Source organism: Acinonyx jubatus, chromosome A1 (assembly GCF_027475565.1).
Source record: "Acinonyx jubatus isolate Ajub_Pintada_27869175 chromosome A1, VMU_Ajub_asm_v1.0, whole genome shotgun sequence".
NCBI classification, from domain to species: Eukaryota; Metazoa; Chordata; class Mammalia; order Carnivora; family Felidae; genus Acinonyx; species Acinonyx jubatus.
In genome coordinates, this window is record NC_069380.1 from 205952821 (window position 1) to 205977692 (window position 24872).

A 24872-nucleotide genomic window follows, 5' to 3' on the forward strand; every position below is an offset into this window, starting at 1 on the left:
ACCACTATTGAGTACTGGCTTTTCCTAAGGACCTGTCATATTTAGGACTCTGTTGTAAGCCAAGGAGGCAGAAAAGAGAATCAACCTACAAACAAGGACAGAGTATTCACACCCTGCCCCTCAATCCCCAAGGCAATATATATAAATATTACACCTATGAAAACAGACATCCATATACACCACACAAATATATCATGCCCCTGCTCTTGGCAGGCACCCAACTAGCCCCAGCTGCAGCCTTAAGCAAAATCTCTTAGCAGCCACTTGTGGTGGCCATGAAATATGATCAGACAGGAGTCATATTCCTCATACCTGTTCAACTCTGAAACCAAAGTCCTGGAGAAACCAATGAATCTATCCCCAGCTTGCCTATTCAAAGAGTCAGCGGTTGCAAAGCAGCAGGATTTTCTATGTTGGCATAGATATATAAGCTGTTGTCAACCAAAGTTAAAGTGGGGACTTTCTGAGAATATGTATTTCATGGGAAGGCAATAAAGAAACTTGAACCACATGATGACCCTGCTTAGACTGGTGGAGATGTTCTGCAAAAGAAGACAAGTAGGAACATGCCAACCACCAAGACTCCTGAAACGATCAGGGAAGCATATAAAATTTATGCTTTCCGACATAATTATTCTCTGACATTGCGATTTTTCATGGATCTATTACTCCATCTGCTTATTTCTCTTCATTAAGGTACTGCAGTATTTCAATTCAATTCAACGCATATGTATTTAGTCACTAATGTGTGCCCAAGGATGTGTTTGTTTGAGAGGTCAAGAGTGGTAAGGGGAGGCCAGAAGACTCAGAAGAAGTGCAGGGCATAGCTTGTGACTTCCAGAGTTTATAATCTGTTCATAGTCACACACACACACGCACACACACACACACACACACACACACACACACAATCATTAAATAATAGTACAAGGGAGAATGTGATGAAGTTTCAAAAAATCAGGTCATACAAATTCAGAAAAGAAAGAAAATCAGAATGGATTAGACAAATCTCCATGGAGATTGGAAACTTGAACGGGGACTTAGTGTTCATTTGTTCATTCATTCATTCATTCATTCATTCACCGAATAGTCACACCCTATGTACCACTATGTGCCGAGTAAAATAATATGATGGTAAGTAAAACAAGATACAGTACCCACTCCCAAAGATCTTACCGGCTAAAAGGTAACCAGACTTTCATCAAATTTCTTATAGTACAAATGGTGGCAGGTTCAGTGTCCTTGCTTTTAGCCTTCCTATGTTCCAGCCAGTCAGTCATCTATTTCCATTTCTCCTGGTACTTCCCTGATGATCATTCTAAGGGCTATCATTCATTGAGGGCTTACCATGTGGTAGACACTACTAAAAACTATACTTTCATTATCTTATTGAATCTTCAAACCAACCCTAAAAAAATCAGTGTTATTTTCCTTGCTTTGAGTTTAGGGAATTGGACCCAAAGATGTTAAAATTTTACCCAAGGTCACACAGCCTGGGAGGATTGAGATCCAAGCCTCTTAGACTTCAAAGCTGCCTGTTTCTTGAGGATCCATATATAGCTTAAGGGTTTCAGAAGAAACATTATATCATCACTTCCATGAGAATTAAGAGAGAAATGTTGCAGATGGATATAAGGTTTTAAAAGCTTTCTTTTGTGACTATCAACTAGGTAATCCAGCTAAATGACAATTATTTTGTCACAAATTTGTTCACCAAAAATCAAAACAAATGCCTTCTCTATTTAAGCCTTATATAATTTTTAAAATTTATACTCTGAAACATGAACCTCTTTCCTTTCTCCCTGAGAAAGCTGATCTAAAGAAAGACGTGACATTTGCTCCAAAATGCTTGTTCCCAGGTACCCTTTCTCTCCCTTTCCACAAAGTGCTTAATTTCAAGGGCCAACATCAACAGGATTTGGCAGGAGATTCTCCTGAGAACCTAAGAGCCCTCCTACAGAATTGCCGCTCAACCCAATCCTCCCCAAGGTGACCCAGCAAAGGAGGGGAGACCCGCCACAGCGTGCTGACATTTTCCATGGCCTCTTTTTAGGAACAGCTGGGCCATAATAGAAGGTTACTCAGGGATACCCATAGGTTTGACAGGAGCCCATATTTTAAACAGGGAGGATACTAAATCCATCCAATTCCTGGAATGTTACTACTCTCTCAGGAACCCTAGAGAAGTTTCTGATGCTGACCTATAAATCTCCCTGGACTAAAATACCCAAAATTAGTTTCTGTGCCATGGGAACATAAAAATGATATGGCTTTCTTCTTTGACATGTCAGTTAATAAAGAGTGGGAGGTGGGGCCCGGATGTTGCCTGACAGGTTTCTGAAGGGTTTACTCGTTAAAAATGGGAAGCACTTTAATTACCTGTTTGGTTTTTTGTTATATGTGTGTGTTACACGTTTAAAAAAAAAACAGGTCTTATGGACACTCAGGAAATTATATCATTAATTATGCCTGTCAGAACATTATGTGGCCTAAAGCAAATGGAAATTTCTTAGGGTTTCTTTCTTCTTATTTTTAACTTTTAAAATGTTTTTAAAATATTGTTTTCATAATATTTCCACAGACTCTACTGTAAGTATTTAATTAGTGAAGACATTTTTTTGGTCATCAATAATCCAGCAAAATAACTGCAAAATCTGTGTATTTGACTTTGGAACTTGTTAACTGATGACTTACTCAACAGAAAAGTTACTTCCCCAAAGTATGTGCTACTTAACCCAATATTAATGTTACTTTGCATTCCTAACATACAGTAGCCATGGGAGAAAGGTATAGGTAAACGGTATAGGGAAAGAGGAGGTGGGTTGGCATCATGGAACCTGGAAGGCATCGCCACTAAATCTGAGAGACAGGACTCTCAGAGAGACAGGAGACACTCTCCTGTGGCACACCATACCCTTGATGAAAAAACCCTCTGGCTTTTTGATACAGAAAGGACTGATGACTCAATACAATTCAGGTATCTCTGAACTAATAGTCAAGCAGTGGGTAATCTTCTCTGGCTAACGCAGAGAAGAACATTCTCGCTTTGGGCCATATACTGCCTAGTTGTCCCAGACCTTTGCTCCCATGCAGCCCTATTGGGTTGGAAATTCTAGTGTATGGTCCCTGTGTCTCTGAAAGATAAAGTCTGCAACAGGTTTGGAAGAGGACCTTCACCCCATGTATTCAATCTGGAGCCAGTTTATGGGGGGCCCTCAAGGAAGCAGCCGTGCAGATTGTTAGAACAACTCAAAGAAAAGAAGGAATAATTAGAGCCCTGATGGCCTGGGGAGAAGAAAACTTTAGCCAATATACTCTAAAGCCAACAAGATCCTTCTAAATGCTCTGCAGGGCTCTCAACTCCTTCACAGCTCAGTGGTTAACATCCAATGGTCATAAACATCCCCACCTGTGAGTCTGTGCATGCATAAAGAGGGTGCCCTCCAACATTATTATGGCTTCAAAGAATGGATGAGACCCTCAAATACACTGCAAATGGAGGGAAATAAATTAATGCAAACTTCCTGGAAACCTACTTGGCATAATGTGTAAAAATGTTCACACACTCTAAGTGAGCAATCTCCTTGCTAGAAATCTACTTTAGGAAATAATCAGAGATGGAACACAAATTTATATTCAGGAATGTTTATCTCTGTATTATCATAATAAAAAATTGAAAACAAACTAAATATTAACAATAGAAGGCTGGTCAAATACATTCTGAAACATCTGTACTGTGGAATTTGAAAGTCTGTTAAAAGTAATGTTTTTGAAAAATACTTAATGGCATGGACAAATATCTATGTTAATGATGACTGAGTTATTGGATTATGGTGATTTTTACTTTCTCCTATACAGTTGTGCTTTTCAAATTTTCTACAATTAGCTAGAATTGTTTACATTCAGGAAAAAATACATTATAGAACAAAAAGAAGGAAAGAATGCTGTGCCCAACTTTCAATCAAACAATGATTCAAGTTCCATATTCTTCTCTAGGACCCATGGAGGACCTGTTTGTATTTGAATGGAAGGTCATCACCCATTCACCTTGGATAGCTGACCTTAGGGCAATTTTCTAGCTCCTCTTGCATGCAGGCAGTCTCTTCCAGTGGAACTCAAGAAGGCATCCTATATACACTAGAGCCAGTAAACTGTAGATGAACCAAAGTTTGTACAGAGACTGGTACCTTGGCACCCAAGCTCAGGAGAGCTGGTTTTCTTCCTGAGTTCTTTAATGGCTGCCTAGCAAAGGTCACACCAATACTGATGGTGCCCTTGGACTGAAAGGGCAGGACACTAGTCATTAAAACAGAGCCAACTGTCCCACAGCACTTGTCGCCAGTGTAATTGGTGTCTTGCTTTCCCATGCCCTTATTCCAGGAAAAAAATTATTTGGTTGGGTTTGGGGTTTTTGTAAACTGCAGTGACCCTTCTAACAAAGGTCCATATCCTCCTCCCCTTTAGTAAACTCAATATGTATTCATCAGGAGGCAATTTATTCCCTGCCACCCTCTGAATATATATTAGGGCTATGTCAGTCACATCACAGGGGGGTACACTGAAGAAGATAAAACTTCTGAAACATAAAAAAAAGTTCCATCTCTATCCAAATCCCAGGCAGACTTTGCCAAACACTTTCCCCTGAAATTGTCAAGGCCACGTGTTTGAACAGGAAATTTAATCCACATGTTTCTGATTCATATGTACACTTAATGCATCAAAATATCATCTCTTTGAAGTCCAAATGGCCTTTTTATAGACTTCTTCCTTAGGAATGGAAAGTTGTGCTTGGCCAAGAACTAACAAATTTGAACCCTCCAAAGTCCAAGTTATTTTCAAAGTTCCCAACTCAGGAGATTGAACCAGGCTCTGAAATACACCCTCCATTCCCCTAGCCATCCCAATATGACTGAAAATCTTGAGACACTTCATTCCACCATGGCTTCTCAATCTTGATCATATACTTTCATGGCGGCTTCCCATGAAAGACAGTTAAGAGCTATCTTCCAATGAATTACCGCAACAATGCCGCGGGAGGAAAGGCCAGCCCTCACCCCCTTCCAGGAACCTGAGATGGGAAATCAAGTGATTAGCCAGGAGTGATAGCAGTTGGGGGCAGAGCCAACAATTCAGTCTTAAGTGCAGACCAGGGGTAGGATCCCAGGATTTCCCTGGGAACCCTGATGGTATAACATCACAGTTGGAATATTTGGATTCAGAGCTTCCATAATTCTATTCCCAAATGTCCCATTGCAGATATTGGTCCAAACCTCATGCGGAACAGACAGGACTGTAAGCCCATGTAACCTCTTTAAATCTCTTATCTGAAGATGATTTGAAACATAAATCGATGCTATCCAAACTGGAAGTGGGGAAGAACATTGGGATAGATGGGACAGAATTAGTTATTTCATGCATGCAATGTTTCCTTCAAGCTGAGCTTTCTGCACCAGCTGTGCCTCAAGTCACCAATGGTCAGTGGGCCAGGGGAAGGTGGGGCTATCACAGTTAGACAGAGAGCATCCATTCTGCTTCTGAACTCCTCTCCAGACAGGAGGTCCCTTGACAGCAAGTCTCTGTCTAATTAATTCAGTCATTGTCACCACAGCACTTGGTGTATGATGGTCAATAAACTTTTATTGAATAAATTGAGTGTGCATACATGAATTCTCACCTCAAGGTGTGCTTCTGGGACACCGGCCTGAAGCCTATCAAGGGATTTTTCAGGATAGTATAGAGGAAATAAATGTGTTTCCAACCAGAAGGAACAGCAAGTACAGAGGCTTGAAAGTGAAAAAGGAAAGGCTTGGAGGATGGTGGACTGTGACCTGGGCATGGGCTGAGTTGGGGGATTAGTATAGGACAAAAAACAGAGAGCAGAATCTAGTTGTGAAGGCCCCACATTCAGGAATTTGTACACTAGCCCACAGGCAGTGGGAAGCCAAGGAGCTCTGCAAGCAGGAGACAGAGGTAAGGAGTGATAAGTTCAGATCTAAGTTTCAGAAAGATATCTTTGGTGTCTGTTATGGACTGAATGTTCTGAATGTTTCCCACAACACACACCCAAATTCATATGTCGAAACCCTAACACCCATTGTGATCGTATCTGGAGTTGAGAGGTAATTAGGGTTATATGAGGTCACGAAGGTAGAGCTCCCATGACGGGACACCAGAGACATAAAGAGACACCAGAGAGTGTTGTATCTCTCTCTCTGCCATTGGAATGCACAGTGTGAAGGCAGCCAGCCATCTGCAGGCCAGGAAGATGGCTCTCACAGGAACCAGACCATGCTGGCCCCCTGATCTCGGACTTCCATCCTCCCCAGCCGAGGGAAAATAAACTTCTGCTATTTAAACTCAGGGAAGAAAGGAAGGAAGGGAGGAAGGGAGGGTAGAAGGGGAAAGAAAATTGAGTGTACATATTTAAAATAAAATTTAGGGGCGCCTGGGTGGCTCAGTCGGTTAAGAGTCCGACTTCGGCCCGGGTCACGATCTCGCGGTCCGTGAGTTCAAGCCCCGCGTCAGGCTCTGGGCTGATGGCTCAGAGCCTGGAGCCTGCTTCCGATTCTATGTCTCCCTCTCTCTCTGCCCCTCCCCCGTTCATGCTGTGTCTCTCTCTCTGTCTCAAAAATAAATAAAAACGTTAAAAAAAAACTTTAAAATAAAATTTAATGGACTCTTCTATTGTTCCTTTGAACATCCCTCTACCTCTCTTCACTCACTTGTACTTCCAAAATTTAACTGTAAAAAAAAGTTATCAGCACCATCTCTCCAATGTACCCACTATTAAGCATTATTTAGTAAAAATAAATCAAATCTGTGCCTTAAGCAATTTGCCTGCCCTCTATCATTAATCTTTTCAAGTGAGTGGATGAATGGTCATTTGTAAATGGGCATAAAGCTCAGCGAACATGGACTGCAAATTCAGTTAAGCTCGCCTTCTGAAGATAATCACTCAAAATATTTATCAGCACAAAGATAATGCACCTAAAAATATCCAGTCATGTCTACATTAGAGAGTAAAAAGAAACTGCGGCTTATTATTTCCATCCTTTTTTCAGCTTTCTCATGAACTTCAACAATCAAAACCCTAATGGTCTACACTTAAGTATAAAAAGCAACACTGATTTCAAATTGTGTGTAGAGAACTGCTCATCAAAGGTCTGTCAACCCTGAGGACTGACATGAAAGACATAAGGGTTCCTCATCTTTCAGCTTTCCTGGTATAACCCACACCTCTGAGTTTTTAGTAAGCCAAAAATTGGGATAAACTAACCAAGCCGCTATTTCTTCCTCAAATGGTAGACATTGCCATATCTACCGTATGCCTTAGAGAACCCAGTTATGTGCTGCTTCTGTTATCCAGATGGGAGAACTGAAACAGGTGGACCATTACATCCTATGCCAACAAGCTGGATTTAGAATTTGAAGGTCAGCATCTCCTGTCTGTGGCTTAAACCTCTGAGTAGTATCATATCCCAAATGCTCTTCCTTCCTCTCAGTCTCATGGGACAGTAAGAAACCTTGGGGGGGATCTGATTCTATGGCTTTTCAAAAAATGCTTAACAGCCAGTCCTATCATCAAAGCCTTATGCAAACAGCCAATATGGAAAGTCCATACTCTTAAAGGGATTCTGGCGGAAGACCATGCAGTGGGGTACTGGGAGCACCCTGTCTATTTGATCCTGAAAGGACTCAAAGGCCGACCGGTACTCTTCAAAGCACAGGTTGAAGACCTGTGACACCATTCATTCCTCAAAGCCCAGAAAGGTGAAATGACTAACCTAGAGTCTCTAAGCTAACAACAGAACCCAGCCTAAACCCCAACTGTCCTAACTTTCTGTTGAATGCTATGCCCACTATCTTACACTAAATCTCCCAGCAAGGGAAGATTGATTTTCTAAATCAGCAACCCCATGATTGCTACAACCTAAACACTGGATTCAAAAATGGTTAATGTATGGAAGCGAGAATCTTCTTGGATTAAGATAAAATCATAAATAGGGGATAGTGTAGTAGCTTAGATCAGGAACTGGCACACATTTTTCTGTAAAGGGCCAGAGAGTAAATAGTTTAGGCTTTGCCATACAGTTTCTGTCGCATGGATTCAACTTTCACTGTAGTCACAAATAATACATGAATGAATTTGTGTGGCTGTATTCCAATAAAACTTTATTTATGGACTCTAAAATATGCATTTCATATAATTTCATATGTCACAAAATACTTCTTTTGAGGCTTTCCCCCCAAAATTTAAAAACATAATAACTATTACCAGTTCACAGACTACAGAAAAAAAACAGGCAGAAGGCCAAATCTGGCCCATGGTTTGAAGTTTGCCAACCTCAGTCTAAAAGAAAACTTTGTGCCACAAAATGCTTAAGCAGGATTGAATAGGACACACAGGTTCTTTACATGCTTAGCACGTAATTCTTACAAGAGCTCAGACAATGCAGTCACTCCCTAAGCATTAGCATCTGGGTTGCCTTTTATTCAAGTCCTGAAGGCCCAGAGAATCCCCAGGCGGAAAAAGTAATGTCTCCTTGCCTTAGACTAGGAACCAGCAGGATCAATGCCCTGTTAAGGAGCATGGTGGGAGCTGGTGAACTGACTGGCGGAGGGTCTGTGGCTCACCTGGAGGAAGAAAGGTGGAAGCCCAGACCCTGGTAGCAAGATCCCACATACCTGATCCTAGGCCTAATTCAAGAAGATCACCTGAAGACATGTCTCATTTCACTCAAGATTAAGTGTGATCCTAGGCACCTGGAAGTCACTTATTTGGCTCTTACATCAGAATTATTAATTCATCGGCTGGCATGCTTATAACCATCATGGTATTCCCTAACATGGGCAAATAAGGGAGTGTTGACATGCAACAGTCCGTCTTCTGGGAACTAGATGAGTTTTTCCCATGGAAACAATTTTAAGAATAACTAGTAGTGTCACCATTACATTAAACAAGCATAACTCATGGAATTTAGCCATAAAATGACTTGTTCATTGGAGCTTAATTGCTGGATACCCTTGGGTGAAAATCTGAGTAGTCTCATGACTTTTCTGATAACCTTTAAGAAATATGAATATTCTAATCCATTAGTTAAAATAGCCAATCGCATGCAAACTTCAGTCTTGCTCTAAAGTTACAACTTTTGTCCCTTCCTGTCACCCCTACCCCAAGTGAGGGCCTATTATACACAAGAAGCATAAGGTCAGGGGTGCCTGGGTGGCTCAGTAGGTTAAGTGTCAGAGTACGGCTCAGCTCGTGATCTCACAGTTCTTGAGTTTGAGCCCCGCATCAGACTCTGTGCCGACAGCTCAGAGCCTGGAGCCGCCTTCAGATTCTGTGTCTCCCTCTCTCTCTGTCCAACCAACCCTGCCCCCACCCCCGCTACCTCTATCAAAAATAAAGATTTAAAAATTTTTAATAAAAAATTTAACAAATTTTCTTTAAAAAAGAAGTGTGAGGTCAGGAAATGGGCTAAAGACAATTTCTTCCCTCCCCATGGCCCAGTACTTTATTCCTCCTCCCTCAGCTTGCTGAATGCACTTACTGAATGCCTCTGAATGAGAAGTCCTGGACAGAAGAAAGGAACCAGGGTGGGTGCATTCTTACCTGACTGATATGATTGTGGTACTTCAGCAATGCCACTCTCAGGACCTGGCAAATGTCTAAAGATGAATCTCTTGTGGGCACTTTTCTGGGTCCTCTGGGGACGCTCTGTACCTATGGATCTGCCACCAGCACAATGTATTTCTATTCCAACTGGTGGCTTATTCCTTCCTCAGCCCTAAAAAATCCAGCTGTACCTCCAGCTTCTGTCTTCTGAAGTCTGAGTGCCCTTCCTTGAGACCCAGTCAGACAGGACTTAAGGAGACCCTACACTGGCTCTCTCGTTGCAACCCCTGTCATCTGCTGCGACAACTCTGAAAGTGCACATCAATCCCATGCACGGCACTCTCTCCTTCACCCCTCCACTCAGAGCAATGCCAGTTAATCTGTCACCTTTTGGACTTTCCGGTGATATCAGACACATTCACTGTATGTCGTAAGCTCAAAGGGACACACGACTCCAACCAGTGTCCTAGAAGCCACTTTCTCTTTAGTTGAAGAGACTGGGGAACAACTCCTTTAGGGAATCCTTTGGATTGGAACCCACTCTCCCCAAAAATGCTCTCCACAGATTCTCTTTCAAAAGGGCTCCTCTCCTCAACCCTCTTATACCCTCAATGTGGATGAAGGGTTCAAGGTTTTAAGTTCTCAGTTACTTGCTTTATAAATCCTGGTCTTAAGAGTTCAGTTTGGGATGTTTGGGATGCCTGTTCCTGGGCATCAATAAAACTTCCATTAGAACCTGTTGTAATCATTAATGTTTCAGTCATTTATGAGAACAGTTTCCTGAAGCACACCCTCAAGGTAATGTAAGGAAACCACAGTGTTAACAGAACATGCTGTAAAACCTGGCCACTAGTGACAGCACTGTCCCCATGTGAAAGTTTCCACGGCATCGATGCCCTGCTTCTCCCCACTCACGTCCCACTAAAGTATCCCTGTGGCCAGTGGAACAGTCAGTCACTGCCCTGAGCAAACTATAAGCTTCATTTCTCACAGTATTTGCTCCTGCTGTTCTCTCAGTCTGTAATGCCCTCTCGTTTCCCATCTAAAAATCTTACTGACATTTATCCTTCAAGGCTTCACTGAAATGCCACCACTGCCATAGAGCTTCCCCTCAAAGCCCCCATTTGAATTCTCTACTCCTCTTGTGTTCCCATAACACTGTGTTTTTACCTTTTCATAGCCCCAGTGGTATTGTCTTTGGGAATTATTTTAGTCAACGGTTCTGTGGCTGCCACCCTCACAAGACGGTGAGTTCTGGAATGGCACAGACTTTGTCTTGCTCCTCTTTGTTTACTCCATGGCTCAGCAGCAGGGCCCAAGAGCACTGTTCTGCTCATCAAGGCAGAAAAAGGGAAGAGAGAGAAGAGGATGCCAGGCTCTCTCGAGAACAGCAGGACTTACAGCTCCAGGCGCACAGTGGAGCCCTGAGGGTCTATCCTGAGTGGTCTTGCCAGGCAGCCATTCCTACGGCACAGGATATGCCTCCAGTGCCTTAGACAAATGGGCAAAGGATCCCCACCCTACACCGGACCCTGCCTATGCTCTGGCCAGAACCCTCGGACCTGGCTTGCCAGTTCTGTGTGCTCCGCCTTCTCTGGGGTCTGGGAGCATTAGTGGCTAACACAGTCAGCACTGCTTGTCACACATGCAGATCACTGAAGTGCCTAGACTTTTGCATCCTCTCTTGTGAGCCCTTAGCCAATGGCTGGCTGGTGAGGGAGCTCAGCTCCCTTCCTTACTTCCAGGCAGGACAAAGCTAAGGTGCAATTTCGGCCGCGGAGCTCCCTGGGTATTGAGCTGAGTAACCCACCTGAGTGAAATGCCTAGTAAGTGCCCGAGATAGGATTCAAATCCAGGCATGCTTTACCACCACCACAGATGGCTTGTGATTTTAAGTATTACAACTACAATGTCAGGTTCTGTAGACAAAGCAGGTGATTTAGGAAAAATAAAAGGAAACCAGAATATTTCTGCATTAAACTATTATATGGAAAATGGGCAGATCAATCAATTTCAAATTATTTGTATTGCACGGGTATTATTTTCCTAGTGAAACAAGTGAAAAATTCAGAGCTTTGAACCTGGAGAGAACTGGCTTTGAATCCCAAGTCAGCTATGGGACCCCAGATATATTATTTCATTTCTCCTGGCCTCAGGTTTTTCATATATAAGATGGATATAATAACACCTAACTAGCACTGTAACAGAAAGGATTGACTATATACAAAACCTCTACACAGTGACTAGCACATTGTCACCATTCAATAAATGGCCACTGTAGTAGTATGAGTAGTAAGAATATAGATCTGGCTTCTGTGATTTGTTTAACACAAAGGCTCACGAGTACAAATACAAAATCCCACCACGCACAATGTTAATCTCTAAATTTAACAGAGTATGACTGATGAAAGTTAAAACTTTGCAAACTGGAAAAAAGAGTTATCTATTTGGACCCATATACACTCTGCCTGGCACGTCAGGGATGATCTATCTGCCAGCAATCATTGTCTATTGGAAAACAAGAATAATTATAAAAGTCACTGTGTGAAAACTAGCCTAATACAGGCTGCAACTACATAGTTTCAAGCTGACATTTTATTGCACCTTAAAGAAATAACTATATTTAATAAGGTAGTTGTCACTAGAGGATCAGGGTCTAGAAACCAAGCTTCTATCATCTGATGCATAATATTTATCTGTTTGGATAAATAATATAAGATCTGTTTGGAGTGAGGAAGTCAGACAGAGTCCCAAAACTACCCAAAATATATCATAACTCCAACAAAAGAATTTAAGTACTAATAGCTTAAACTTCATTAGAGTCAAATATTGAGTTTATTCTTAGAATGGGTGTATATAGTCATTACTTCAGTTGTGCCTTTTCTTTTTCTGGTTATAGATCAGGTTAGTTTTGTTTTGTCACAAGGATTGTAGGAAAACAGCTCCAGATAGCCCTGGCCTCTAGAGGTAACAGAACAGTACATGGTAGATTTGTTCATGAAGACAACCAAATATGACCAAAAGGTTTACTCCATATGATCACTGAGCTGTCTATGAAGACGGAAATTAGCCAAATAAAAGCTAGATCGCCATTTCCTTTGGGCCCAATTACCACTCCTGTCTCTGGTTCCAGGCTAACCTGCTAGAACACACTCCTCTCCCCCTAGAAGACTGAAGAACTATTCCAAGTTTCTCAACAAATCTAGAAACACAGTCTCACAGAGGGCCTACAGCTAATTGATGTTTTCTAGTCTCTCAACCCCAAGTGAGAGACACAAGCCATTCATCCGTCAGCTCTGAGAGGTAATTTACATAAATAATCCCCAAAAGACAGACATAGAAAGGGACTACCACACACATTGAATGGAATTTGAAGATCCTGGATTAGATGCCTGGCCTGGCTATCAGATAGATCTTGACTCTGGACATGTTTTTTTCTTCTCCTTTATCCTTATATGTGAACTAAGAGACACAGACTCACAGGATGCAATCTAAGATTGCTTCTAGCTACATCACTCTGAACGTGGGGGAACAGCAATGTCGCACATGTAGTATAATTACACAGTATAAAACATAGTCCTGTCTGTACATACAAGCACTGTAACTGTTAACATCCCAAATGCACTATTCTCACCACAAAACAATGAAGTTAGTAAATACAATTTCTATCAAATTGACAGCGAGTCACTGAAAATTCAATTAACTTTTAAACAAATGTGTGCTGTTGTTTTTTGTTTGCTTTACTTCATTTGTTTTTTCTAATTCATTTAGAAAACTTGAGTAAGTAACAGTCTTTTGTCAACATTATAATATATATACAGTTTCCGCCCGGCAGGACCCATTAGTAATCTTTCGAAGTTTCTGCATATAAGAAATAAGACATACGTGCTAAAACTGTCCTATGTGTGGATTTGTGTATCACTCTGAATAGGGCGACAGATGCTACCTGAATGCAAAGACACACCTTAACGACTAATGTTTATAGGATTATCACTTGAGAATGACAATAATTACATGCCTCTGATTTCAAATATGCAGTCATAAAAATTCCACCAAAATCAGAACCAGTTCTTTTTCTTTCAAACACATCAAACCAAGCTCTTGGAACCTTCAAATTGCTTATTGCTTTGACCTTATCACACAGTTCCCAGAGTGCGGTGAGTTCCCACGACAACACCCTGAGATGAGTGTGTAGGAAGTTTATGGGAGAGGACTGTCAAGATCAGCACCTAAGGGGGAGAACGGACTCAGAAATGGAACTCAGAAGAGGGGGAAGGTGGGCTGTGACGTCATCTCAGCAAACACTTCTGCCAACCCCACAAGGACCTCTGAAGCTGGGATGTCTCTCCAGAGCTGTCCCAAGTTGAGGTAGAGCAGCTGAGTAGTCCTTTAGTCCTAAGGGGAGGGATCTGTGAGGCTCATCACAGCATCCACTACAGTTTCTAATGGAACCACTGCCAAGTATGCCAAGAGTCCAGGGGGTCTGCTATCAGCAAACATTCGTTGAATATGCCTCATGGGCTCACTACTATAGAGATCACCGAATTTTATACATATTCTTGCTATCAGAAACTTACTTAACCATTTGGTTGAGGAGAACAGATTTAAAAACATCACAAGATACAATTTTAATCACAAGCAAAGAAAACAACTTTAGAGAAATGAGGGTAGTCAGACAGAGATCATTTTAAAATTTAAAGGCTGGGGAGATGACTTAATTCTGTGAAGCCTGGAACAGACGAACTCGAGTTGTGTCTTTAAGGCTACTAAGATTTTGATGGGTGGAGAGCAGGAAGAAAGCCATTCTGGGTAACAAGGTAGCAACAAAAGATCAGAGGGCAAAATGGAAGTAATCTTCATAAAAAGGGCCATAACCCTTTGAAGAAGCACATATTAGGACCCAAGGCGGAAGAAGAGAAGTGCACAGTGAGAGGTGGAAACCCCTGGGATGAGTCCAGCTTTTCTGGTAAGTGCAACGGTGGAGGAAGCATTTGGCTCTTCCTGGACTGGCAACAGCAATGACAGCTTTTGATTTATCAATTTCTTATTTTAAAATTTATTTATTTATTTTGAGAGAGAGAGAGAGAGCATGAGCAGGGGAGGGGCAGAGAGAGAAGGAGAGAGAGAAAGAGAGAGAGAGAGAGAGAGAGAGAGAGGGAGAGAGAGAGAATCTGAAGCAGGCTCCATGCTGTCAGCACAGAGCCTGACACAGGGCTTGAACTCATAAACCACGAGATCATTACCTGAGCCAAAATCGAGAGCCAGATACTTAACTGACTGAGCCACCAAGGTGCCCCTGATTTATCAATTTCTTTCAAAAAAATTTTTTTACATTTATTTATTTTTGAGAGACAGAGACAGAGCGTGAACAGGGGAGGGGCAAAGAGAGAAGGAGACACAGAATCAGAAGCAGGCTCCAGACTCGGAGCTGTCGGCACAGAGCCCGACGCGGGGCCCGAACCCATGAACTGCGAGATCATAACCTGAGCCGAAGTTGGATGCTCAACCGACTGAGCCCCCCAGGCGCCCCTTATCAATTTCCGATCAGAGTAGAGGTAACCTGGTTCTGACAGCATCTCTCTTAGCAGGCCAGTTCTGCAGTGTGGTTCTTGGAAACCCAGTCTACAGGCTATTTTTCTGCATTCCCAATAATTCTGTGAGCTAAAAATCCCTTAATAAATACCTTTCTGCTTAAATCAGTGAAAGCAAATTCTGCTGTCTGCAAACTAAGAACCCTACCTATCATACACACATTTTCTTATTACACATTCACAACAACTGCATGAGTAAATATTACTATACTCATCTCATAGGTAAGGAAACTGAAGCTGTAAGGTTAAACAAACTGTCCAAGGTTTTGCAGTGAGTATGTGGCAGAGCCCAGATTTGAAAGCAGAACTCTCTGACTTCCTAATCCATGTCACCTCCACAACATCACAACTGTTTCCCAAAGACAGAGACATGAATGAGACTCAATATTTTCCATATGAGCATATCTGCTAACAGAATAGTTTCCACAGTGGGTCATAAAATATTACATTCAAACTTTGGACTGAAGTACACAGTACTAATGTGAATCATTCCAATGGGAGAGCAATACCACAAAGTGGAAAGTTGCCTGCAATCCATGCCAAAGACAGAAGTGGATGAGACCCTGGAGCCAGTGAGCCACGCTACCTCTGCCTAACTCTACTTTCCGTGGTTGTTTGCAAATTTAGCAACCAAATTCAACAGTAATTTCTATAGCCTCGTAAATAAATTCAAGGCCACAAGGTAAAGCAAGTTTTGCATTACCCATCCCATGTTGTTCCATGTATTGAATTTAATCATCTCATGAAGGTTAAGTTTGTTCCCAAGAATGATGAAGGCAATTTAACCACCTGTCTTAGCCCTTTCAAGACAATTTCAGATATGATTGACCTTCAAGATCAATTTTGTTCAGCAGACTCATTGGGTAGTGGCCAAGAGTATGCATTTCCAAGACCAACCATCCATAAAGACCAACCATCCATAATTAAAAGTAGAATCTACGTGGGCACCTGGGTGGCTCAGTCGGTTAAGTGTCCAACTTCGGCTCAGGTCATGATCTCACGGTTCATGGGTTTGAGCCCCACGTTGGGCTCTGTGCTGACAGCTCAAAGCCTCGAGCCTACTTTGCATTCTATGTCTCCCTCTCTCTCTGCCCTTCCCGTGCTTGCACTCTGTCTGTCTCTCTCTCAAAAATAAATAAACATTTTTTAAAAAAAGTATAATCTACGAGGGTGTCTGGGTGGCTCAGTTGGTTAAGCATCCAACTCTTGATTTCAGCTCAGGTCATGATCTCACAGTTCGTGAGACTGAGCCTCACGTCGGGCTCTGAGCTGACAGATTCTCAATCTGCTTGGGATTCTCTCTCTACCTCTCTCTGTCTCTGCCCCTCTCCTACTCGTGCACATACACTCTCTCTCAAAATAAATAAACTATTAAAAAAAAAAAGGAGAACCTATGGCAAGATAAGAAAATAAATGATACAACTACTGCTACACCTCCTACTAAGCCCAAGGAAACATGCTCACCACTGGACTCTGGCCTACAGTCTCAGGGCAGCCATTTTACACCTACCACCACTAGTTTTCTGAGATTCTGCCAGAGAACAACTTAGGCTCCACGGGAAAGGGAACTTACCCTCTGACCTCAACACTTCAAATCTGACTTCACACCATTTTAAAACACTTCATGGCGCCTTTCCATTCATACAATGTTCTTCTGGATATTCCTTTCTGTCCTCAATTCCATCTTTAGCTCAGCTGACAAATGCTGCATGGACACACAGCTGTCTCCTGAGAGGAGCCCCACACTTTTTAAACAGCTTTGCTTTGTGACCTGACCTACAGGCGGGCTGCATACTTCAGTGTACTGACAGCTAAGTCATGTCTTTTGTCCCAGGCACACAGCTACAGCAGGGTAGGGAAAGTTCACATGAAATGCTCACATTTCAAAACGTAAATAAATGGCTCAGACCAGAGGCCCAGTGCACTTAAGTTTGGAAGACAAAACCTCCCAAAGAAAAGAGTGACTCGAAGGGGACCTTTCAGAAATCCCTGCAGGACCATGTGGCTATGGTAGCTGCACCTGGGGGGCTGGAGGAAGCAGACCTACTACCAGCAGGAGCCCAGATGTCCTGCACTGGGTAGGACTTCACTTGCTGTTCTTTCCTGACCTGTTCCCTAAATATCTTTCAGAGATAGATAGATAGATAGATAGATAGATAGATAGATATTTTTTTTTCCCTCCTGAAACCCATTCCTTTCTTCTTCTTTTCTTTCCTTTGTCCCTCTTTTCTCTATTATGCTTTGTGCTCCTTATTCCTCTAGCCTTTTCTCATATTTCCTGATTTTGCAGCTCCTATTTTTCTTATACTTGGAACCCTTTTATTTTCTTCCAGTTTTCCAAGGAACTTTCACACACAGCTGGTCCCATCTGTCTCTCCTAAATGATCCTCCCCCTCTTTAATCATAACTCACTTCCTCTCTAATTCCACCTGCTTTCAATAGGCTGGACCCTACAGTCTCCATACCCTAAATCCTACTAATGTTTGGGATAGCAACAGCCAGGGGCCCTGAGTTCTCTCACCTTTTAAACGCCAGGCAGAGACAACAGGCTCACTGTGATACCACACTTTTTCCATTTCCTACAGTGATCTGATTTTTTTTTCGTTTATCTTTTTTGATATTTAACTCATTTCAAAACTTTCACAATTTTACAACACAATAATGTATGTTCACCACAGAAAAATTAGTCATAAAAGTATAAAGACAAAAGTAAAAAGTTATCTGCAAGTCTACCCTTTCAGAAAATACCTCTGTGCTTCATGATTGACTTAATGAACATTATCTTAAAGATACAAAGATGAATGAATGAGAAAGACATTGCCCTTGCTCTTAGAGAACCTACATCCAGAGAGAAAGAAAACAAATACAATATAGCATATACAGAAAACAGCAAGAATCAACAGAAGCAAGGGCAAATAATTCACACTTTGGGAAAGGCTCCTAAAGAAAATGTCATTTATTTGAGGTGAGCCCTGAAAGATGAGCCAGGCACAAAAGGGGGAGAGGGAATATTCCAAGGTAAGCCATTAGAGTTTGGCACATTCAAAGAACCAAAAGGAGTTTAGTATGGCTGAAAACAAGGAGTAATGTCACTCAACAGGCCTGAAGAGGTAAGGAGGGCATGTGAAGGCAGGTGAAGAAGTTTCTATAATGGCAATGGGAATATTGAAGGATATTAAGCAAAGGAATGCCATGATCACATTCACACTTTTAATAGAACCATAAGCCTAAAAGACAGAACCACACTATGCAAGGTTAATGTTATAACCAGAACTTTAACAGGAAGGAAGGAAGGAAGGAAGGAAGGAAGGAAGGAAGGAAGGAAGGAAGGAAGGAAGGAGGAAGGAAGGAAAAAGGGAGGGAGGGAGGGAGGCAAAGAAGAAAGAAGGAAATGAACAAACAAATGAACAAACCATAAGTAGTAAGTAGTAGAGCCAGGATACAGTCTCAGGCAGTCAACTATACTACTGTCTTATCATGCCTGTTACATTGTTTATTGAGTCCTAACCATTTTGGGTGATCAACCAGGAAACTCAGGCAAATATGTTTTGTATGTGAACTGTACATTTGTGTATTACAATGGAATTAGCCCTTTGCCTTGGATGTGAAGAGTAGTTGATTCCCCCATTTGAGGAACTGGGTAAGCTGGAACTGTGAGTGAGCAAAGGCTTTTCTACCCTTTCAGAGAATACCCTGTGTTTTAAAGGGACACTCCACAAGCACTCTCAGTTCCCAAAACCAGGAATGATAATGTGAAATTATCCAGGTTGCTGTTTTGAATGTCTCAAAATCACAAATGTTGCTCAACCTCATGCTTTCATTTCTATGTGCAGCTCTTATCACGGCATATTTATAAATATTATTATTGTTGAAAGTTGGTCATGATCCTAAAGATCTTATGATTTCCCTACTCACAATGCCTATTCGATTACTCACTGACACCAGGGCAATTTCTGTTGCTCATTAAAGCAATGCAGTTAATAGAATTGTTTGGACTTGAGCCTTAAGATAGGCAAGTGCTTCTTAAACTTTTCAATGGAAACTCAGGAAAAAAAGGAGGATATGTCATACTGAGATTTAGTACAAACATAAATATCTATATAATTGAATTGAAAGTTTGGAAAAACAGTAAGTACCACTAATTATGTGATGCAGGCTTCCATTTTCTTTTCCATTCAATTCTACTTCTATTCTATTCAACTCTCAATTTGTACAATGACTTTATCAAACTCTTTGGTAGGATCCACTAAAGCACAATATACCATATCAAATGACTCAACAATTTCACTCTTACGTATATACTCAGGATAAAGAGTACATGTCCACCATTAGATTTGTTTAGAATATTCACAGAAGTAACATGAACAAAAGAAATGTTCATAAAGACAAATACCAGAAATTTTTCCAAAGGCTCATCAACAGTAGAATGGGCAAATAAATGTTGGTATATTCACACAATAGAGCACTACAATTGTTTGCATATAATAATATAGATTAATTTCCCATACATTATGTTAGACACAAAAGAGTTTGTGATTCTAGTTACATGAAGTTCAAAAGCAGCCAAAACTAATCTTTGCTGTTATAAATCAGGACAGTGGGATACCTTTGGAGGGGTAATGATTTGAAAGAGTCATAGCTGGGGGAGCTTCTAGGTAGCTGGTGCTTCTTGATCTAGGGATCTAGATGCTGGTTATGGGGTGGAGGTTCAACTCATAAAAGTGTATTAAACCATGTGTGCATTTTTATGCAAATTATATTTAAGTAAAACAGTAAGAAAAAAATACTGATTATAAACCATTAGATTGTATTCCCCCACTCACTAATCACTTGCAACCTGAAATCTGAAATTCCCTACATTAAATACCAAGAACACCAATGGAAGATGTACTATGACGTATCAAAATATTTAAATTTTATTTACAAATAACACAATACAAAGCTCAAAAGTCTTATTTATGAGCCATTAAACACCAACCAAATAAAAGGAATCCAGAAAAAAATGAAACAGCTAAAAATAATAATATACTGTCCCTTCTTACTTTGTCCCTTTAATAACTTTGCATCTGCTTTCAATTCATATTTTTATTGAATCTTTCATATTAATCTATACTTGCTGCCAATCACTTTGTTAAGAAACACACATTTTGGAATATGCTTATCTAGCTTTTTCCATAGAATCTAAGCCACCAGTCTCTTCTTATTGAAATAGCCAGAACAGCTCACTGGTAAGGAAAATCTCCCCTAATGCTCCTCTTTATGGTCCTTCTCATTGGAATCTATTTTTCCTCTTAGAGCATCCATCTATGACAAAATGTCCTCAGAAGCTCCAACCTGCTCCATTCCATTCTTGAGGTGAGAAGAGATGTCACCCAACCATGGCTGGTTGCAATCAATGATTACACATTCATAAACGAGTATGGTGCTTGGTATTTTAAAGAGACTCAGATATATTTCCATTCACAACCATTATCTTCCTCAAGCAACGTGCAGACTACAAGCAAAACTGCATCTGATTTTTTGTTTTTCAAACAGCAGATTATTACACATATAGGGCAGATGTCTTCCAGGACATTTCTTGGCTGACATCTTTATTCCGTGATTCCATGAGTTTTCTTCAAATTCTGTAAAGTAGTAAGATCTCCAAATGAAGCTAGTCCAGCTATCTTGGGAAAGTGGTTTCCGTTTTAGCTGGCCTGTAAGTGTCAATCCATCAGGGGCTGCAGATGCCATTGCTTGGCTTGAGCTACAATCCCCACCCCACCCCCACCCCCCACAGTCTCACTGTGGAACCAATAAAGGTCTTTGGGGCTTTACAATCTCTTCTGAAACCTAGATTGCATCATTTTCCAAGAATGTCTGACTTTGGCTGTCCAAAATATCTGCCCAAGTCCCCCTTTCTCTTCACATCTGTCTAAACACAAGGGCAAGAGATATTGTGCATGATGCAAAGCCAAGAGTCAGTGCAATGCTCTTCAAACTCAGAGTCAACAGTGAGAATGACATGAAACAAAGTCAACCTGCTTTTTACAAAAACTGGATTTAAATTTTCTGTCTGCTAAAAGTACATTTGAAATATGAAATCTTTCCATATGGCTTTATAGAAGAAAATAAAGAAAAAAGGGTTAGAGTGAATTCTGCTGTATTAAAAAAAAAAGAGCTCTATGTACATAGTGCTGACATATACACTAAAGTCATCTGGAAAAAATACAAGCTACTATAACAAATGCCAAATGCCAAAAGTAGCCAGTCTCACTCTATTGAGACAAATAGATTGAAGGGGAAATGTGTTTAGTTGACAGAGTGAATACAGAAAATTGATCTCTGATCATCAAATATACTGTAACCAGACATGAGGGTTGGGAAGTTCTAAAACATTGTATTTTGCACACATGATAAACTTAAAGCCTTCAAATGAACATTTTCAAAAGCTTCTTACAGCCAAGGATGCAATTATTCACACCAGACTAAGCGTTTACATTAGATATTCCTCTTTAACTCTTGACAGGGGGGAAAAAAGCCATCCTTTAGTGAAAAGGTGTATTTTTACACAAAGTTTTGGATCTCCAATGGAGAGAAACAGCGTATTCCATAAAAGAACATTTAGCACCTAATGTTCAAAACACCCTGCCTGTCCCCCACTTTTTATGAGCACAGTTGTATCAGAGCCGAGATATTTAAGATTACACAGCAAATTTGTAATAGAGCCACATGTTCTTTTGGAATACAACACAGCTACAAACAACAAAAAAAAGTCATATTTCCTCAAGTTATTTGCCAAATGTCCACATCTTCACACCATTAAGAAAGTCTAGTGGAATCCAGATACTATCAGGAAAAGGAGCAGGCATAAAATGAAGGTAGTCTAACCCTTCTCTTTCATTTCATAGAATCAATCCAAACACAAAGAAAACAAGATGCACTTCTAAGACCAACGGTCATATTTTAAGACATAAACGTTTCTTTGTAACTACGTCTTTCTTTTTTTTCTTTTTGGCCAAGAAGCAGATCTTATTTTTGCTGTAACACAAGAAAGCATTTCACAAAAATACCTGAATTGCACATAACTTAAAGAAAAAGCACTTGATGGGCTCACTAACATAATCCCCACAGTCTCAGATCCTTCAAATAACAGATTAATTCCATTTCCTTCTATCCTTCTACCAAATTCTGCCTCTCTCCATTGCCACCATTTCTCCTACTTTGCTTTGTCTCTCACTTCAGTAAACTCGACACTCTGGTAATTCAATCTCCTGTTCAATGTCATGGTTGAATCAAATCGCTGTCACTCAAAATATAACCTGCGGCTTAAACTATGGCATGGTTGAGTGATCAGGGCAAATATCCCCAAATCTGGAATTTCTGGGTTTTCAGCTACTGAGCTACTAAGTGGCTTTAGACAAGATCTCTATTCCTCAAGAGAACGGGTCAAATCCTGTTTGTACTGACCGGGATTCCACATGGTGGAATACAACAGGCGAGCAGAACTCCACCCATGACTGTGCTCTCTGTGGGTTAGTGGAGGATTTGTCATAATGGAATTTAAGCAGCAAATTGGCGACACCAGCATTGACCTCACAAGATGGACGTGGGTATTAGCAAATAATGAAAAAGCTTAGCAAAATGTCACTTTCACACCAGGGTAGAAGTCAGAAAAGACCAAAAGGAAACTCTCTTTAATAATGATCTTTATTTGTGCAGTATAAATAATCAGGTTTCACAGAGAAAACCATTTGCATTCCTACCACTAGCTCTACTTAAACAAGTTTGAGGCCAATATAACATGGTGTTGGTTTGCAAGGGTTAGGAGAAAGGTAGATAACTCTTCCTTGAGTTCAGAAGCTTACGGAGAAAATCCTAAGGATGGAAAGTGACAAACTGTACTGACACTGACTTCTTTTTAAAAATTTTTTTCTAGGGGCGCCTGGGTGGTGCAGTCGGTTAAGCCAGGTCACGATCTCGCGGTCCGGGAGTTCGAGCCCCGCGTCAGGCTCTGGGCTGATGGCTCAGAGCCTGGAGCCTGTTTCCGATTCTGTGTCTCCCTCTCTCTCTGCCCCTCCCCCGTTCATGCTCTGTCTCTCTCTGTCCCAAAAATAAATAAACATTGAAAAAAAAATTTTTTAAATTTTTTCTAAAAAATAAATAAATAAAAATAAATTTTTTTTCTGTAATTCAAGAGAAGAAACAGTGCCAAGCACATTATACCAATGTTATTAGACAAAGAGTAGAAAATATTCTAAGCATTATAACAGGAAAACACCTGATGAAACGGTGTTAGAAATTACAAACACAAAAATGATCGCAGCCAACTAAGCTGCTAGACATTTGCTATGCATGGGGAGAAGAGTGTTGAAAGGAACCCAGAGGATGAAACTGGTGTTGGAAAACCATCTGACAGGATCCAGAGCTAAGACACCCTGCTTAGAGACCAGAGACTTTTGCCTAGCAAACTCACTCCATAGGAGAAAGGGGGCAAGTGGATAGCTCTTTGCTGAGTCCTATCACAAACGAGGCACTCCATAAATCTTTGTAGAATTGAACTGTTGAAATAAACCAAACTCAGATAGAAGAAATGGAATTTTTCAAACTGAAACAGCTGCCTTTTTGAGCTGCACTGCTCAAAGAGAGAGTGGTTTGGGAAGGAAAGGACACCGGAAGTAAATAGTCTCTTTTTGCAACTGCTAGTAAAATTAGAGGGAAAGCAAATAGCAAGAGAGCAGGCAATCAACATCAAATGGATGTGGACCACTTAAGTAATTGGGTCAAGGAATAGTAAATGCAGTTCAATTTAGGATAATGTTCAATAAATTGCTTTAAGAAATAACCTAGGGAATACAGGTTAAATGGAACAACCATGTAGGAGATTGATCTGCAAGTCACAATAAAGAAAATCATTGAAACTAACCACCAGAGCATTACCAACATTAGTAAAAAGGCCACCCTGACCCTAACAGTGAAAATGCAAATAGACTCGCTCAGACCACAGAGCAGCTGTCCTCATTCACGCGCTTCTTTCTATTCTTCTTGTGCTACGGAAAAGTTAACCACTTTCCAAGCAGCTCTCCTAACTTAATCTATTTCGAGATTACTACGGGCTTCCTCTAGTTTCTCTCCAAATTTCCTTATTTGCTTGGAAAAACTGGCAGTTATAGTCACAGACAAAATGGTCATGTCACAAATGTTACTACCCACTTGCCAAATTCTTTGGTTGACCACCAGGGGTGGCACGGAGAATCCTTGCACCACACTTAGAGGCCTTTCCCCTAAAGAAGGTGGGTTATGGCACAAAGACAACACCGACCTCAGAGGTAAAACCAGGTAAAGCTAAAAGTCAACCAAGCTCACACTTTCCCAGGAACAGGGCTAGAAATGACTGACATTTGCCTATTTGAATTTAAATCTGCTTCCTTCAGTTCTGGACAAGAAACGTGGAGACACTGGTTAATTTCAACGGATGTTTGCCGAGCAGTATGGCAGACACTGCTGGGATTCCACCGTGACTAAGCTACAGCCCCGCCCTCGGGAGACCCACAGTCAGATAATCCCAGTATAAGGCACAGGCTAAGGACAACTTCTGCTGCATTTGAGGTGATCACACATACTCTCTGTGGATCTGAACTAGATATAAATTTGGAACAAGTTTTCAAAACCCCAGAAATAAAAAA

General features: G+C 41.0%; 1 long non-coding RNA gene across 6 annotated transcripts in view; it reads right to left on the minus strand.

Moving 5' to 3' along the window:
• Positions 1 to 24872, minus strand: part of LOC113604176 (uncharacterized) — a 244736-nt gene that overhangs the window by 89417 nt on the left and 130447 nt on the right. The gene's annotated exons all lie outside the window — the stretch shown is intronic.